The sequence below is a fragment of the Dasypus novemcinctus genome, chromosome 23 (assembly GCF_030445035.2).
Source record: "Dasypus novemcinctus isolate mDasNov1 chromosome 23, mDasNov1.1.hap2, whole genome shotgun sequence".
Classification (NCBI taxonomy): Eukaryota; Metazoa; Chordata; class Mammalia; order Cingulata; family Dasypodidae; genus Dasypus; species Dasypus novemcinctus.
Window position 1 is genome coordinate 19,062,731 of NC_080695.1, and position 18,233 is coordinate 19,080,963.

General features: G+C 62.3%; 1 protein-coding gene across 2 annotated transcripts in view; it reads left to right on the forward strand.

Moving 5' to 3' along the window:
* The first annotated feature begins 253 nt into the window (after nucleotides 1-253).
* GTF2IRD1 (GTF2I repeat domain containing 1) overlaps nucleotides 254-18,233 on the forward strand; it is a 119,272-nt gene continuing 101,292 nt past the window's right edge. For both annotated transcript variants that reach the window (XM_058285951.2, XM_071211179.1), the window contains exon 1: nucleotides 254-475. The gene's annotated coding sequence lies outside the window, so the exon portion shown is untranslated. The remainder of the gene's footprint in view (nucleotides 476-18,233) is intronic.

Here is an 18,233-nt window from a genome sequence, read left to right on the forward strand (position 1 = left end):
CTCCCCCCGCCGTGCCCAGGCCGGGGCGCGGGGCGGGCCGCGCCCGGCTAATCCCGTATGTAAATGGCAGCCAATGGAGGGTGGTGTTGCGCGGGGCTGGGATTAGGGCCGGGGCGAATGGCTGGCAATCTTACTGGGATTACAGAACAAAGAGCCTCCCTGCGCTCCCGCTCTCGGCTCCGCGCCCCGCGCCGCGCCCCGCCCTCCGCCGCAGCCCGCGCCGGGGGTGGGGGCCGCCGAGCGCCAGCCCCCCGGGCGGCCCCGAGATTACCCCACCCCGCCCGCCGCGGCCCCCTCCCGGCCCGCGCGCGCCTCCCCGCCCGCGCCCCCCGCCCGCGCCGCGCTCCGCTCGCTCCTCTGCCTCTCCTTCCCCCATTCTCCCGGATTAATTACGGAGGCAGCGGCGGGAGGCTGAGTCCTGGCCGCGGGCCGGGGCCGGGGCGCCGCTGGCAGGAGCGCTTGGGGATCCTCCAAGGTAGGAGAAACTTTTCGGGGGGCGGGGCGCCCAGGCCCTTCTCCCCTTCTCCTCCCCACCTCCGTGGCCCCCGCCCCTCCCCCTCCAGGTGTTACAGAATCCGGCTCCGGCCCGGGGGTGGGGGGTGGGTGGGTGCCCTGGGAGGCACGTGACCGGGATTATAATTCGGGGAGGGGGGGAGGGGAGGGACGGCCGCCCCCCCCCCACTTGCCGGGAGGGGGTGGGAGCCGGAAGCTGTCACCCCCCCCGGCCCTTCCGGAGGTGGGGGGGGGGGGCCTGGGAGGGCGCCCCGCAGGCTGCTGCTGCTGCAGTTGGCGAATGAGGTCAGTCATGCTGCCCGCGGCGGCGGGCGCCAGTGTGGGAGCAGAGGGGGCTGGGAAGGCCGCGGCCCCCGCCCCCCCCCCAGCTCCCCTCCGCCTGCCGCGGGCGGGGCGGCCGCTTTACCCGTGGCCCCCCACTCGCAGGCTGTGTCCTCCACGGCCAGGACTGTCCCAGCACAGTGGCGGCTGTTGGGGTCCCTAGGGAGGGGCTGGCCTGAGTGGTGGCAGCCAACCGGGGTGGGGGGGAAGGAGACTCAGTGGATGGTAGTGCTGGGGGCCTGGGCCTGGGGGGCACAGAAGGTTCAGAGCAGTAAGTTGGAGATGCCCAGTCTGTGGGTGGTCGGTGAGCTCCTGCAGATGGGTGGGGAGGCAGGAGGAGGGGCCACAGGGTGCTTGGTACCCCGCCATCCTGGGTCCTCGAGTCCCTGGGGGTGATGGGTCAGCAACCTCTCCAGGGCTCAGCCGCCTGCAGCCTTGGAGGGGGCTGGTGCCTGGGTCTGGGTCAAGGGCAGAACTGGGGGACGGTACATCTGACAGTGCTGCCCTCCGGGCAGTGCTGGAAGGGGCTTGAGCTCCAGGCACCTGGCGGACACCTGGCTTCCCAGGACAGACTTGGACTTGGGGCGGGAGGCTTCCCTGTCCCCATCATGGCTGAGCGGAAGGAGTGCAGCTTGAGGGGTCTCCCTGCTGGGCCCCGGAAGAGTGACCGGGTGGTGGAGGGTGTGGGCTACTTGGCGTTGCCCCGGGCCTGGCAGGTGGGGTGGGGGGCAGGCGGACGCCTTCCTGGGGAGGGAGCTTCTCCTACTGCTCAGACCTGAGGCTGCCTGGGTCCCCTCTTGCCAGCGTCTCCCATCATGTGTGTGTCTGGTGGCCCCTTGGCAGGAGTGCTTGCTCCTTCGCTCTGGCTGGGACCTGGGGGCTTGGGAGGGGCCTCGGAGCAGTCCATTTATTTCAGCAGCGTCATTCCCACAGGGAAAGGGCACCTGGCATTGATTATTTATTCTGGGCAGGAGGGAGCAGTGGGGATGGAGAGGCTGCTGGCTGGGAGGGGCTGGTGAGGTTGGGAGTGCAAAGGTGGCGCGTCGTGAACCAGCTCGTGCAGGTCCCAGAAGGGCACGGGCTAGGCTCTGACCTCTTCTGAACAGGGCCTGGGGGGCCATGGGATGGGACGGGCTGGAACCCCACAAACTGCTTTGAGGATGGGGCCAGCCTAAGACGGCCCCCCATTCTGTATTCTGTTCTGAGGGTGACCTCAAAAGTCCCAGTTCTGCCTCGGAGGGTCCCAGTGGGTCCTACTGGAGGAAACTAGAAAGGGCTCCGCTGGCACTCATGACCCACTGCTTCGAGACGCGGGAGGACCTCGAACCGAAGGTTGCAAAATTGGGTCTCGGAGACAGCGTGGCTTAACCTACTTAATGGGACGGTTCTCTAAATGCTGGAAGCAGGGGCCGTTTATTTGCAATGTGCTAATCGTAAATACTTTTTATCTGTTCATTAAAGGCGGGCTCCCAAGAGCCCCGCTAGCCTTCCAGGCCCGCGCAGACGGAGCTTAGAAACAGTCTGCCTGGCGGACGCGATCCTGGGGTCGTGGAGGCAGCTGTTGGTGCAGCCTGCCTGTCCCAGCGGCCAGGGCATCACAGTGGTGACAGCCCGGTTGTCAGAGACCCCAGGTCAGGATCTCGGGGTAATGGGGCGGGCGGCGTTCACGGCCAAAGCGCGACCTTGCAACCACAGCCCATGCCCCCTCCTCCATCCTCTTTCCGGATTGTGGCTCGACTCTCCCCGCCCTTACCACCCGGTCCCTCTCGTTGAATCCTGCCATTTTCCTGAACGGCCTTGCCTCCTCCCGCCTCTTTCCGCTCTGCATGCTGTTCCCCTGCCCACCTTTCCTCCCCGGGGTTGGGGCTCCCTTTAACAGCCCTGGCCTGGCTGGGGTGGGCAGTGAGATGTGGAGAATTTGCCTCTTTCCTCTCCCTCTGCAGGATTAGCTCTGCTGTCACCTCTGGCTGGCAGCCCCCCGGGCTGGCCGAGGTGCCCCCTCTGTGTCCCCAGGATGTCCTGATTCTCCTGTGTCTCACCTCTGGTCTCACTGAATGTTACCTGTGTGTCACCCTTTGCTCCCAGGGCAGGGCAGGCCTGGACTGCCTTTTGAGTCCCTCCTGCCCGGGGGCCGTACTCAGATACAGGCAATGGCTGCTCATAGACTGAAGGGGGGAATGATGAATGAAATCCTGCTTGCCCAGCACCGAGGGCTCTTGTTCCTTAATTCCCCCTCCCTGGGGCAGGCGCTGTCCCTGAGCCACCAGTTCCCCCGCCTCTCCGACCATTTCCCAGCCCGTGCCTTCCTCCAAATCTGAGCCTGGGGCTTTGCTCCCCAAATGCCACCCATCTGCATGTCTCAGTCCTCTGGCTCTCAGGCATGTGTGGGCAGCCAGGGATCCAGCCCGGTTCTTGGGGACAAGCCAGGAGCAGGTGCCTAGCTCCACGAGGCTTGGGGAGGCCCAGAGGGGCACCCGGGGAACGAGTCCTGCAGGGTCACTTCACCAAGTGCCCATGGAGGAACAGAGCCCATCTGGGGCATTTGACCCAGGCCCCTCTGGGAGGGTGTGGGGCCCGTGGGACACAGACCCTTAGGGGACTGGAAAGGAATTCACAAATGGATGGGAGCAGGGAAGGAAACACACCTAGCCGAGGTCAGGCTCCCAGCCTCAGGAAGGACGAGGAGGACCCCTGCCACCTGCCCGGCTCTTTTGGAGGTGTTAGCGCGGGGGTCTGCCGGCTGCAGGGGAATGTGAGTTTGGGGCGCAGGGAGCTGTGCGGCCAGTTCCCGGCAGCATGTCCTCTTCCACCCTGGCTTGACAGCTGACCTGCCTTCTCCAGGTCCTGGCCCCACTCAGGCTGTGCAGTGGGCCCCTCCGTGCTGGTTTGCCCTTACTGGTCTGAGCGGTGTGGGGCACAGGGTGGAATCAGGCTCGGGTGCCAGAAGCAGTCTTGGCTCTGCCACAGCCTTGCCCCGTGGCCCAAGGCAGGCGAGCCCAGGCTGGGCGCTCCCTGTCAGGGATTTCTGGACCCTTTGCCATCCTAAGGCTCGCCGGGAGGGACACCCCCTCCCTGGCTGCCGGCTCCGTGGGCTGCGAGTGGGTTATGGCTGGTGGGCACAGGGGGCTCAGAGCTCTGGGGAGGCAGGGGTGGCATGCACGGGGCCGGGCCCTTACTCTGTTTGGAGTGAGTTTGATTTCTTGAATGAGCCGGGTGCGGCTGTCTCTCGCCCGTACATGGGCACAGGGTGACAGGTGTGTGTGTGGGGGGGGCCAGGCGGCGAGCAGGCCTCTCGTCCCAGACGCCTCTCCTCTTGATCCTGAGTGGTGCCTGCTGGACTCTGAGCGATTTGCGTGCCCACCTGTCCCCCTCCTTCAGGAACACCTGCTTAGGGGCCCCAGATTTAGAAAATGAAAATAAGGACACCCCTGTTAGACCTGAAGTTCAGATCAAGGATGAAAAATACAGTGTTTGGGAATTACTTATTCTCAAAACATACTCATCATAGACCTGAAACTCAGACTTTGCCAGGGGTGCCTTACTTTACCTGGCAACCCTACACCTGCTACCCCAGAGGCAGTGAGACTGTGGGGAGCTGAGGCCGGGCTGCAGGAGGTGCAGGGGCCTGGGGTTGGGGTCGGGGCCTACGGGAGGCCCCTGGCGAGTTTGAATCGGGCTCCTTCCCTTCAGGCTTCTCCAGCCTGAGGCTTAAAGGGTCCCGGTCTGCTCTTGCCTGGGCCGGGTGGGGGTTGTGGGTTGGGTGGTCCGTGGGGGCTGAGGGTCCTCGGCCATCCCCAGCCTGCGAAGCCCTCGTTTTCAGTTTTCTGTGCCCATCGGGTCCATGCAGTTTATTAAGAGGTGCTGGGAGGAGAAGGGAAGGTGCCGGAAACACCCTATAAGGCACCAAATGAGAATTTTTCAATCAAGGTTTGAAAAGCCAGGCCTGAGCCCTGGGGGGCCGTTTCTTTCCCCTCACCTGGCCCTTTGAGGCCTGGAGAGCCAGCCTCTGGGGCCCCTGGCGGGGGTACCCTGGGCTGGTCTTGAGTTCGGGGGGCTGTCTCCCTTGGAGGGAGGTGAGGTGAGGACGGTACCGTGGTGCCGGGATGCACCTGCTGCTCCCGACATTCTGGAGCTTGGGGGGGCAGGGGTGGCTTCAGGACAGAAGCCAAGTGGGGCAGGCGGAGGAGGTGGCCGAGAGGCGGTGGGGGGGGCACCGCCTCAGCCAGGGCCCCAGCACCCGGGCTCCCCTGAGGCTCCCACGATGTGGGGGCGCCCCAGTGTGAGGGGCCGGGGTCTGGCCCGGCGAGGTGGGGGCTCCACAGCGTGGGCTGGTGGGTCATCCAGCGGCAGGCCTGGGGTGGAGACAGGGTGGGAAACCCAGCGGCCAGAGGTCACGGCCTGAGGGCTCGGGGTCCTGGGCAGCGGGCAGGCGCCCCGCTGTGGGTGGGGAGGGAGCCAGGGTGGGCCTCTCTTCTCCCAGGCTGCTTCTGTCTTGGGGGGTTGGACGAGGCTGGGCCCAATTTGCCGCTTGGGGTCCGGTGGGGTCTCAAGAGGCCTCTTGTAGTTCCTGGCAGAGCCACCGTGAACAGGAGTCAGCGTGTTTGTCCAGCTGCCTGTGACCCACCGGCCAGCAAGCAACTTGCAGAGGTGCCAGGTCCGAGGGGCACCCAGAGTGGAGGGCCTCGCCTTGCCCACCACGGCGTAGATCTAGTCGAGGGTGGTGGCGGTCCGGGGACACGCCCAGCTCCTGAGTGGACCGTGCCAGGAGTTGTGACACAGGCACGCCCCTGTGAAGCCCACGCCCCCGCTGGGACAGCACAACCCCAGCACCCCAAAAACCTCCCTCCTGCGGACCCTGGCAAGATGGATGTTTTCTGCCTCTGGTTCTGCGTTTCCCAGAGCGTCATACAAACGGGATCACGCAGGAGGCGCCCTCGGGGTCTGGCTTCCTTGGCTGCACGTCCCACGCTTGTCCACGGCGCTGGGTGTCCCGGAGCCTGGGCCTTTCTACCCTCCCGTGGTATTCCACTGCGCGGAGGCACTGCGCACCCCACCGTCCCCCCGGAGGGGGCAGCCCGGCGCCCTCAGTTTGCCAAGCCCGTGACGGCGGTGCCGCCTTCTCATTTTCACACAGGCACGGTGAGGGTGGCAGGGGCCCTGCAGCCCGCTCCCCACCCCCATTGAGAGCGGCCCACCTCTGTCCCCAGAGCTGGAATTTCATCCTCCGGGTCTGGTGACTCGCCGACAACGAGCCCCGCGATGAAATTACACCCACGTGCTCTGCCCAGCGGGCCCCCCGCAGGTCCTCCCGCCGCTCGGGTGGGCCCCTGGAGCCCTGGGTGTTGTGGGGCCAGGGCAGCTGGAGGTCAGGCGGGCTGGGGAGGGGGCCGTCCTGCCCTGTGGGGGTCCCGTCTGTCTCTTACGTGTCCTCCTGGGGTGGGGGTCCCTGGCGGCGTGTCTCCGTTCCCCGTTCAGGCAGCTGCTCAGCGTAGGTAGAAACTCTGGGTTTTCCTGAAACAAGGACACGGGTTCCTCTGGGGGAAGAAGAGAGGGGGAAGCCGGCTTTGCAGTCAGGAGGATGACTGAGGGTCGTTCAGAACGCTGTGCAACCTTGGGCAAGTGACTTTACATCTTGGGGCTTTGGTTGAACAGAACATCTGCTTTGCAGGGCCCGTATGAGCTTCAGCTTGGGTAATCCAAGCTAGTGTGTGTCCGTAGAGGTCTGTGGGGGCCGGGGAAGGAGGCGGGGACTCTAGCTGCTTTTATCCCAGGTACCTGTTAGGGCTGTAAGTGAAACCTGGGTCTTGAAAATGTTTGCGACCCCGTACACGCAGCCTTGCGGTAGGCCCTCCGTGAACCGTGGCGGTTCTCATGAAGCTTCGGGCAGCCCCGAGGTTTTGGTTGGTCATGGAAGCTTCCGGTGAGGCCCGCTCCAGCCCTGCCCCTCGCCCGCTGCGTGTGACTTGGGCCACCTCGTCACCGAGCCTCGGTTTGACCATCTAGAACATGGAGGTGGTGGCCGGGACCTTTTAGGGGTGCCTGGGGGGATGGGGGGAGCGTCACGAGTGGGGGCGCCCGAACGCAGGGGGCGTCCGACGGGAGCTCGTCTCCCGCAGTCTGGGTGTCCCAGGGCCGCGGCTTCCTCCGATGACAGCGGGGCCGCGTGGGTGTCTCGAGCGAGTCGGGAGTGTTTAGCCTGGCGTGGAGGGAGGCTGTGGCTTTCCCTGCCGAGCCAGGCCACCCCCAGCACCCACCAGTGACGCCCCCTCTCCTTCAGCCCAGGCTCCCCCGGTGTCTCATGAGGCCCTTAAAGGCTGGCCCCCCCCCCCCGCCCGGTTCAACCCTGGGGCCTGCACTTGGGTGGGAAGCCTGTGAGCACGGGCCCTTTGGGTGTTGCCGGGTGGCCCCCTGGAGCAGCCCGGACCCCTGCCCGCCCACCCACCTAGCTGCAGGGTGGTCCTGGCGGGCTCCACGGGGTCTGGTGCCCGGGCCAGGCCGGTGCTGCTCATTTACCCAGGAGCTGGTTTTTCAGGTGTGGCGGCTTTCGGCAGAGAGGCCCGGGCCGGGAGGGTGGGGCCCTGGCGTCGAGGGCAGCTGCACCCTGGCTTCCCGCTGGAGATGCGGGCCCTCGGGCAGGTGGCAAAACCACATCCTCTCGCTTTGATCCCGGCCCATCGTCTGCCCGCCCTGGGCCAGCCTCTCCCCGAGACCGTCTGTTCTCCCCACATCCAAGGGAAGGATGCCTGTGGTTATGCGGTCTCGAGGCCGGTGCCCCAGCTTGGGCGGCCCCCTTGGCTGCCTCCGGCCTTCCCCACATAGCAAGGTATCATGGAACTATCAGGGCCGTCGGAGCCGGAAAGACGTGGGTTCAAATCCCGGCTTGACCACTGCCCTGCGGCGCAGCTTTATTTATTTATTTAAAAAGATTCGTTTTTTAATTTATTTTCCTCCCCTTCCCCCCACCCCCAGTTGTCTGCTCTCTCTGTCCATTCACTGTGTGTTCTTCTGTGTCTGCTTCTGTTCTTGTCAGCGGCAATGGAAATCTGTGTCTCTCTTTGTTGCGTCATCTTGCTGTGTCAACTCTCCGTGTGTGCGGCGCCACTCCTGGGCAGGCTGTGCTTTTTTCATGCCGGGTGGCTCTCCTTACGGGGTGCACTCCTTGTGCATGGGACTCCCCTGCGCGGGGGACACCCCTCGTGGCACTCCCTGCGTGCTTCAGCACTGCACATGGGCCAGCTCATCACACGGGTCAGGAGGCCTGGGGTTTGAACCCTGGACCTCCCATGTGGTAGGTGGATGCTCTATCCATTGAGCCAAATCCGCTTCCCAAGGCAAATGACTTTACCTCCTTGAGCCTAGTCAGAACTGAAGAGAGGGGTATCGGTATGTTCCGGGGCGTTGGGAGGATCGGCTTGTTGGGCTGGGGGACGTTGGTCATCATCCCATTTAAGAGTGTTCCTGTAACTTGTCCTGTGATGACCTCAGAGGCTGGCCCTCTCGAGGGCCCCAGGCCTGCCTGAGGGGACCGGCTGCCCTCGTGCCCTGCTCTGTCTCACCTCCTGCTTTTCTAGGACACGTGCCTTCCGCCCATGGATTCCGCGGGGTGGGAAGCCTCCCAGGTAGATCAGGCTGGGTCCCCTTGGCCCGACCCCTCCCCAGGCCCTCATATGAGGTAGCAGAGTCGTCGCACGTTGAATGCTTGGTAGGTAGTTGCGGGGGGATCGGACGCGCTGGCAGGCGCCGTGAGATGACTCGCTTCTGGTTGTGCTGAGGGAAGCCTTCATGAGAGGTGACTCCCCTGGCCCTCGAGGGTGGACGGGGTTTGGACAGAGGAGTAGGCAGGAGTGGACATTCCCGAGGGAGGGAACCGTGTGAGGAAGCTCTGGAGTCAGGAAATGATCGGGTGCGTGCGGAAGCGGCGAGCCATGCCACAGGAATCCAGTGGGAATGTTCCGGGACCAGATGAAGACTTACCCCTGGTCGCCTCTCTCCCAGGCTGCCCAGTCCCCTCCAAAGGCTTCTCGTGGCTCCTAGGGGAAAGTACCAGCCTGGGCACGGCCTGGTCCTGCCTATTTCTGCTCCAGCCATGCTGAGCTTCCCTGAGTTTCTAGAACATTCCATGCCTCTCTTACTTCCCAGGATGCTGCTTCTCTCTCGGGTATGTTTTCGTGCTCCCTGTGTGTGTCACTGGGCTAATGCTTCTTGCAGGTCTCAGCTTGGAACTTTCTGGAAGCCTTCTCTCCTCCCCACCCCCTCCCCCCTGAAGTCATGTTTGGGGCTCCTCCTCTGTCTTCTTCCAGCCCCCTGAAGCTCGCCAGCATAGCTTCTATCACATTCTGTACCGTAATTGCCCTGGTACTAGTCTGTCACCTTCACAGAGCTGTAAACTCGTCCCTCGTCGCTCTGCATCCCATCCCCGCTCCTAGCACAGTGCCGGGCACAAAGCAAGTGTGCAGGACAGACTCGTTTGGTTAATTAGAAGCAAGCTGGATGTGGGGGTTGGGGTTGTGGGGTGGTAGGTATGAATGAGGGGGGTCTGGAGGTCAGCTCGCCTCCCATCCACCCCAGGAGCTGCCTCTGCCGGGCCCTGGGTCTCGGGGGGACCTGCAGCACGGTGGGGGGCAACGGCGGTGGCCAGAGGCCACGAGTGTCCATCGGTTCTTCCCGACGGCGCCGCATCTCCACGTGGGGAGTTTCCCGGCTGCGAAGGGCGGCTGGTGTGTGTGCAGCGGGCACTGGGGTGGAGCCTCAGAACACTTAATCCCCGGTCTGTTTAGACACACGCGATTCTCTGCGTGCATGTGTGTGTGCATATCCGTGTGTGGGGCACCCCGGGGGCCGGTCTGCGGATAACCTGGCGTTTAGATGAATACTGACACGCCAGCCGAGGCGGGTGCCTCCCGCTGTAGAGCATCTAGACCTGGGGAGTAGCTGCCCTGTCCCAGTCCATTTGGCTCCTTGTCTTGGGAAACCTGACGACAGAGGCTCCACCAGAGGGGCCGATTTCTTCTTTACGAGAAGGAGCTGGTGGTGGGCTCTCCAGGGTGGCTTTGGAGGCTCAGCAGGGCCTTCGCTTCAGAGATTCAGGTCCTTTTCCTTCCTAGCATGTTGGACTTTTTTTTTTTTAAGTTTATTTTTTTCCTTAAAGTGTCCAATTCAGTAGTTCTACATAGATTCACAAAATTAACGGTCACTGTTGTCTAATGCCAGAATATTTTTATCACACCAAAAAGATACCAAAGCTGTACTCATTAGCTGTCAGCTGCCTCCCCATTCACCCCCTGCCGCCCCCAGTTCCTGAAACCATTACTCTACTCTCTCGATTTGCCTTTGGATATTTTATACAAACGGTCTCATGTACCATGTGGCTCCTTGTGACGGGGGTCTTTCACTTAGCATAACATTTTCAGGGTTCATCTGCATTGGCATGTGTCAGAACGTCATTCCTTTTCACAGCTGAGTAATACTCCATTATCCAGACAGACCACATCTTGTTTATCCGTTCGTCTGTTGGTGGACACTTGGGTTTGCTTCCACCTTTTGGCTGTTGTGAATAATGAGCTGTGAACATTGGTGGACAGGTTTCTCCATGGACATGTTTTCATTTGTGTTGGGTCTGTGCTTAGGAGTGGAATTGCTGGGTCATATGGTAACTTGAAGTTTAACTTTTTGAGGAACTCCTTTCCACAGTGGCTGCACCATTTTACATCCCCACCAGCAATGCTCAGGGTTCCTGCTTTTCCTTAATCTTCCCCAGTGCTTGTTTTTTGTTTCTTTTAGCCATTCTTGTGGGTGCGAAGGGGTAACTCATTGTGGATTTAATTTGCATTTCCCTCATATCTAACCTTAAGCACATTTCATATGCCTTTTGGCCATTTGTCTATCTTCTTTGAAGAAGTGGCTATCAATTTCCTAGCTGCTAAAACAAATACCATACGGTGGGTTGGCTTCACAGCAGGACTCTGTTGGCTCGTGGTTTCAGTGGCCCGAAAGCTTCCCAGGGTCGGTATCTTCTGCGCAGCTCGCGATCTTTGGGTTCCTTAGCATTTCCGGCACGTGGCAGTGTCCCTTCCTTTCTCCTCCTGGTACTGTGGGCTTCAGCTGGCCGCTGCCCGTGACTTCTCCTTGGACTTCTCTGTGAGACCTCCAGTAAAAGGGCTGAGGCCCAGCCTGGCTGAGCAGGGCCACACCCCAACTGAAGTCACCTCATCAAAAGGTCCTGTTTACGTGGCCTCACTCCCACGGGAATGGGTTAAGATTAAGAACATGGTTTTCTGGGGTACGTAACTTAAGCCACCACAAGGTCCTTGGCCTATTTTTAAATTGGCTTGTTTGCCTTTTTATTGGTGGGTTTTAAGACTTGTTTATGTATTCTGGATACTAGACCCTGATCAGAGATAGGATTTGCAAATATTTTCTCCCCTTTTGTAGGTTGCCTTTTCACTCTCTTGATAGTGTCCTTTGAAGCACAGAAGTTTTCAGTTTTCACACAGTCCGGTTTATCTGCTTTCGCTGGTGGTGGTGCTTTCCTTTCGGGCCTCCCGGGCCTTGTGCTCGATGCTGCTGAGTTTTGGGTCTTTCAGGTTGGCTCGGGTGCCTCGTGCCTGGCGCTGGGGCTGGTGGCTTCCATAGGGCTCCTTCCTTCACCTCCCGGACTTCACCCCACCCTCGTCCGGACCTCTTGGTAGGGCGTGCCATCTCTTTTTTTTTTTTTAATCCCCCCCCCCTTGTGGCTTTTTTGCAGGCCTTCTGCTCTCAGTGTCCGCTTTGCTGTGCGTTCTTCTGTGTCCGTATTTATTTATTTTATTTCCCCTCCCCCCCTCGCGACTTGCTTGCTGTCTGCTCTCTGCGTCCATTCGCTGTGCACTCGTCTCTGTTTTTGCTTGTCTCCCTGTTCGTTGCGTCACCTTGCTGAGTCAGCTCACTGTGGCGTCTGTAGGCGGGGCGGTGCTCCACAGCGTGTGGGCGAGCCTGCCTTCACCAGGAGGCCCCGGGACGCGAACCCAGGGCCTCCCATACGGTAGACGGGAGCCCAGCTGACGGAGCCACAGCTGCTTCCTGTGCCGCCTCCTTTTGAGCCAGGAGACGGTAGAGCTGGGAGGGGCCTCAGAATGTTGGCTCTCCCATTCCTTTTCACATGGAGAAACTGAGAGCCCCTGGCTGGCAAGACACTTGACCGAGGTTCTGGAGTTGTAAGACAAGGTCCAGGAGCTCATCTCGTGACTCTGCGCCTGGGGCGCCTCGCCCCTCCCGCAGGTGCCCCCTGAGTCCCCTTGTCTGCCTGTGGCTGGGAAGCAGCCCCTGCCTGTTTCAGGAGGCCAGGCGGGCCCCTCGCGAGAGGCTTTAGAGCAGGCCTTGGTGGGGGAGGTGGAGAAATGAGAGTGGGCAGGGCGTTTGTCTTAGTCCGCCAGGCTGCTACGACAAGTGTCACACCCCGGTTGGCTTAACAACAGGAATTTATTGTCTCCTGGTTTCGGGGCCTAGGAGTTTAACATCAAGGTGCCGGCAAGGCCTCCCTTTTCTGGAAGTCTGTTGGGTGCTGGTGCGGGCTTGCCCTGACCCTCGGGGTTCCATGGCCGTGCCTCCCTCTCCCGTCCCCCCTCTCCTGGCGGCTGCTCTTCTGGTTTCTGCTCATTGCTCTTCTGACTCACGGCCTCTGATTTCTCGGGCTTATCAAGGCCCACCCTGATTCAGTTAGACTATACCTGCACTAAAAATAACATCTTCCAAAGGTCCTGTTTACCCAGCTTGGCTCCCACGGGAGCGTGGATTAAGATTAAGAAACATGACTTTGTTGGGGTGCATAATTCAAACCACCGCAGCGTCCAGCCTGGCCGCAGGTTCTGCCCGCAGGCGGGAGGCTGGCAAGTTATTGCGGTAGAGCGTGGGAAAAGCGGGTGGCCCTGGAGACGAGCAGGAGAGAGGGCGCCCGCCTCTGCCCTTCGGAGCCCATGGCATCCCCCGGGGTCACCCCTTAAGCCTCGGCGCGTGTCCAGGTAGATCCCAGCGGGCCCAGTCCTTTGGGTCTGCCCGGGTGGGGAGAGGGACAACCGTTTGGGTGCGCCTCCCTACAGGAGGCTTCCCAGGAGACCCCGGGAGAAGCAGGGGACCTGTCTTGGGCGCGTCACCTCTCTGGAAGATGAGGGCTGTGGCTGAAATGAAATTCCGACGTTGGGCTCTGTCACTGCTGGTGTGGGCCGTGTTTTCCCTCTTGGAGCGGCCGAGAACTTTCTGGACCTCTGTGAGGGTGGACGTCCCTGGGGAGGCGGGCGTGGCCGGGCCAGGAGGCCCAGACGTGGCTCCCGCTGCAGGTGGCTGCAGGCCACCTCCAGGAGCCCCTGCAGAACTTTCGGCCGCACAAGGAGGTTTCTCAGGAGGCCTGGGACGGCCAGAGCCTGGGAACGGAACGAGGGGGTAGGAGTGCGCCGGGGCGCCTTCCCGCAGGCCTGTGCCTCCAGCTGGAGGCCAGAACTTCAGAAAAAGGCGTCATTCCCAACCTGGGCTTGAGATGGGGCTGCTTAGTGGGCCTGAGCCGGTGATCTTGGCTCCCACCCTCCTGGCTCGGGGTCTGCAGGCGTAGCCTGAGGTCTCAGGGCAGGCTGGCCGCGTTCCAGAAATTCCCTGCCGCTGACCGCATAACCTATCAGGAATCCTTGGCAGCATAGGTCCTTCCCTGGGCCCTCACTCTATTTTTGGCTCAGAAAAGTGAGGTCCCCAGACACGTGGGACCTTGCTAGCGTCAAGCGCCCAGGATGCTTTGGTGATGGCGTTTTGTTTTGTTTTTATTTTTTTTAAATTTCTCTCCCCTCCCCGCTCCCCAGTTGTCTGCTCTCTGTGTCCATTCGCCATGTGTTCTTCTGTGACTGCTTTTCTCCTTATCAGCGGCACGGGAATCTGTGTCTCTTTTTGTTGCGTCATCTTGTTGTGTCAGCTCTCCGTGTGGGCGGCGCCATTCCTGGGCAGGCTGCACTTTCTTTCGCGCTGGGCGGCTCTCCTTACGGGGCGCACTCCTTGCCCGTGGGGCTCCCCTACGCGGGGGACACCCCTGCGTGGCAGGGCACTCCTTGCACGCATCAGCACTGCGCATGGGCCAGCTGCACACTGGTCAAGGAGGCCCGGGGTTTGAACCACGGCCCTCCCATGTGGTAGATGGACGCCCTATCCATTGGGCCACGTCCGCTTCCCTGATGGTAGTTTCTGAAGTCCTGGGGCCGGGATTGAACTCGTGGGTGGAAGCTGGCACTAACCACTGAGCTATACTGGCACCCCCATGATGCCTTTGGGAAGCCCGCCTCAGGCTCCACTGGGACCCCAGGAAGGAGGCCTGGCCCCCAGCCCCAAAGGCCCTTAACCATCTGGCAGATGGGGGGAAGTAGGGCTCAGCTAGGCCCAAGAGCCTAGGCAAAGTTTGCCCAGAAAGGTGATTGTCAGGCCTCCTGGGGCCCGTGGCTGCTCCCTGAGGGGGGATGGAGCAGGGCCTTATGTGTGTCTTTATCTTTAATGGAGGAGGAGACCGAGGCCCAGAGAGGGCAGCAAGTTGCCCAGCATCACACAGCCCCCGGGGGCAGAGCAAGGGGCTCGACCCGGCAGGCCCCGGGCAGGCTCCCGTGTCCCCGTGCTTCAGGCGAGGTGCTGCCCTGCTCGCCTCTCCTTGGCTCTAGGGAGGCCTGTGGTGGCCTCGGCTGGGCGCTCCCTGTCCCTGGCGTGGATGGGGAAGGGGCGGGGAGGGCACCTTTGTGAAATCGACCTGGCCGCAGCCTCAGGTGAGCCCAGTACCTGTCCCCGGACACTGAGGTCGCTTTCCTCACCCCGGATGGCGGAGCGCCGAGGTGGGAGTCACACATGCGGAGAAGGGGGTGCCGTGAACGAGGGGGTCAGTCCCAGCTCCCCGGGGGCCTGGCGTGATCACGGGCAGGTGCCCTCCACGCGGCCTCTGTTGTCCAGCCGTGGGGTGGATGAAGGTCCCCGTCCTGCCTCCTCCTCCGGGGTGCTGGGATGTCAGGCGTGACGGGTGGGTGACAGCCATGATGGGTGAGTGACAGCCATGACGGGTGAGTGACAGCCGTGACGGGTGTGTGACAGCCGTGATGGGTGTGTGACAGCTTGTGATGGCTGGGTGACAGCCGTGACGGGTGGGTGACAGCCGAGATGGGTGAGTGAGAGCCGTGACGGGTGAGTGACAGCCGTGACGGGTGTGTGACAGCCGTGATGGGTGTGTGACAGCCGTGATGGCTGGGTGACAGCCGTGACGGGTGAGTGAGCCGTGACGGGTGAGTGACAGCCGTGACGGGTGTGTGACAGCTGTGATGGGTGTGTGACAGCCGTGATGGCTGGGTGACAGCCGTGACGGGTGTGTGACAGCCGTGACGGGTGAGTGACAGCCGTGATGGGTGAGTGACAGCCCTGATGGGTGAGTGACAGCCGTGATGGGTGTGTGACAGCCGTGATGGGTGAGTGACAGCCGTGATGGGTGAGTGACAGCCCTGACGGGTGAGTGACAGCCGTGATGGGTGTGTGACAGCCCTGATGGGTGAGTGACAGCCGTGATGGGTGTGTGACAGCCCTGATGGGTGTGTGACAGCTGTGATGGGTGTGTGACAGCCGTGATGGGTGAGTGACAGCCGTGATGGGTGAGTGACAGCCCTGATGGGTGAGTGACAGCCGTGATGGGTGTGTGACAGCCCTGATGGGTGAGTGACAGCCGTGACAGGTAAGTGCGTGCCTGGCTGCAGGACGATGTGCTGTCCTCTGGGGCCCAGGCCATTCGCGCTCAGTCACTTGCCGGCTGGGGGTCCGCAGACTTCCCTGTGACGTGCGCGGTGGACCGTGTGCCCCGCCGTCCCTGCCCGATGGTGTCCTCCGCCCACTACTCTCGAGGAATGGACGGGGCCTGGCTGACTGCGACACATGCCACGCAGGGGGTGGCCTCACCACTAAGTGGGGATTTACTGGCTCGTGTTTTGAGGCTGAAAGTCCAAAATCAAGATGCGGGGGAGGCGCTTTCTTGCTGAAGGTTGCCGTGGCCTGGTGCCGGCCACCCTTGGGGTTCCTTGGCTGGCGACACCCCCCTGCCACCTGGTCCTCTCCTTTCTGGCTGCTGGCACTTCCGGGTTCTCCTTCTGAGGCCTCTGATGATATGGCTCTAGACTCACCCTCCTCGGGGCGGCCCCGCCTTGCCTGAAAACAACCCCCGCAGGCGGCCCTGTTTGCCGTGGGCTCTCGCCCACAGGAGTGCAGATTAGGAGTGGGGTACAGGGTACGGACGCCGAGCCTCAGCCGCGGCGCGTGTGCGCCCGCGAGCAGCTGGCGAGAGGTGCGGGCCAGGCGACGCGTCCCCGAAGGCTGGGGACCCCCGCAGAGAAGAGCCTCCTCCCGGGCGTGTGGGACGCGTGTCTCCGTGGGAGCTGGCCGCCGGGCCCACTGAGCGCCGCGTCATCCCTACGCCTCTGTGTGCCCATCTGCGAAATGGGTCGCGTGTGGGCCTGGTGCTGCTGGAGGGGGGCTGCCAGGCCCCAGTGCTCCCACCGTCGGTGACTTTTTTTTTTTTTTTAAACAGCCTCATAGCTCAGCTCGGCCCCTCGTTTGTCCATCCCTGCTTGGAAGCCTTCGTGGCTCCCGGTTCTCATCAGAGCCCCGCTGTACGCCCCTGCCCCAAACCTTAGCCCAAGCTGCCCCCGCCCCAGTGGGCCCCACCCGCCCTTTGGAGCCAGCTCTCCGTCACATCCCCACCCTCCTTTGGCTCCTGGTTGAGGAGCTGATGGAGACTCTGGGCCACCAGTGAGAAGCTTCAGCTTCTCTTTCTGAGCCCAGGAGCTCCTTGGGGGCAGGGACCGTGCCAGACTCAGCCACCAGTTCTGGGTCTGGCTCTTTGCAGGTGCACTGAAAAGGCTGCGTAATCGGTCGGTGTGGCCCAGCATTCTGCAGATGGGGACAAGGCCCCAGGGGGAGGGACTGCAGGGGACCCCGGAATGGGAAGCACAGTGAGGAAAGCTGGAGGGTGTGGCAAGAACAGGGCTGGACGGGGTGGGAGGGTGTTGAGCTGGAAGGGGCGTGCATGACTTCCATGAATGTTCTAGAGCCGGGGGAGGAGCCAGGGTGGCCCTTTCTCTGGGGCTACGGGCGGGAAAGCCCTTGGAGACCCTCTAACCAGTTTCTCAGTTTACAGGTGGGGGGACTGAAGCTGAGAGGGCCAGTGTCTAGGGGGTACTTGAGGGCAGAATTTGGGATCCGAACTCGGCTCTCCTAAAAGCTAGCGCACCCCAGGGCAGGGCCTTCCCTGGGACCCCTGGGCCCAGAGGCAGCAGGAGGAGGGCGGGAGCCAGCTCAAGGGGGCAGGGCTGGCTGCCAGCTAGGGGAGCGCCCCTGCAGCCAACGCCCCGAGATTAGATCAGCCAGCTGTGATTAGCTTTTTTCCACCCAGCCCCGTCTGAACAAGAAAAGGCCTGATGTGCCTCATCCAGGTTCCTTCTCAGCAAGGCATGTTTATGTCTGGCAAGGGGGCCGCAGGGTCTGGCACCACCCAGTGCTGGTTTTTTCCCACCAGCCCTTGAACTTTTGTACATGCCCTGATTGGGAGCAAATAAATACCAATGCACTAGCAGAGAAGCCCAGAGAAGCCACCGAGGGCCAGCCCGAGGGTGGGGGGAGGCAGCCGAGCCAGGCCTGTACCTCCCACCGGGGCGCGGGGGGGGGGGGGTGTCCTCCCGCCGCCGGTCGGAAGGCCTGCGTGGGCTGACCCGGGATTGGAGACGCGGCGACATCAGCGCGCAGCCGCCGTCGCCATCGGGGCTGGCTTTTATTTAATGAGGGCTCGTGACCCACCAGGCCAGGTGCCAGACAGGCTTCACGCATTGCCTCACAAGGTCCTCGCGACGTGGGGACAGCACGACCCGCGGTGCCATCTGCCCTGGCGCCAAGGGGCTCACATGCCTTGACGGGAGCTGCCACCCGGGGATGGCTGGACAGGGACTTGAACCCAGCGCGGCCGGGCTGCAGGGCCCACGCGGTTTCCTCCTCGTGCAGAGGGGGGGTGGGAGGCACGGACGTGGGGCGCCTTGGGTGCGCAATCGTGCACCTCCCCCGCTCTCAGACGTCCCCTTTCCTTTAGCCTCTTGTCACCGTCGAGCATTTGTGGGGTTTCCACGATGCACCAGGCTCTGCTCTACCTTCTGAGGGGACAGCAGTGAACAAGTGAGGACCCGGGTCTGGGGGTCCCCTCCCTGGCCTGGCTTTAGGTCCCTGTCATCCTGCACCTGCCTTCCCACCATGTGGAGGGGACTGGGGGCCGTCGTGGCTCGGCCCCTGGGCTGACGGGGAGAGGGTCAGTGTCGCCCTGGGTCTGTGTCGGAGGTTCCGGGTCAGTTCTGGAAGGACGTGGGAGGCCTGGCCCACGCCCGGGA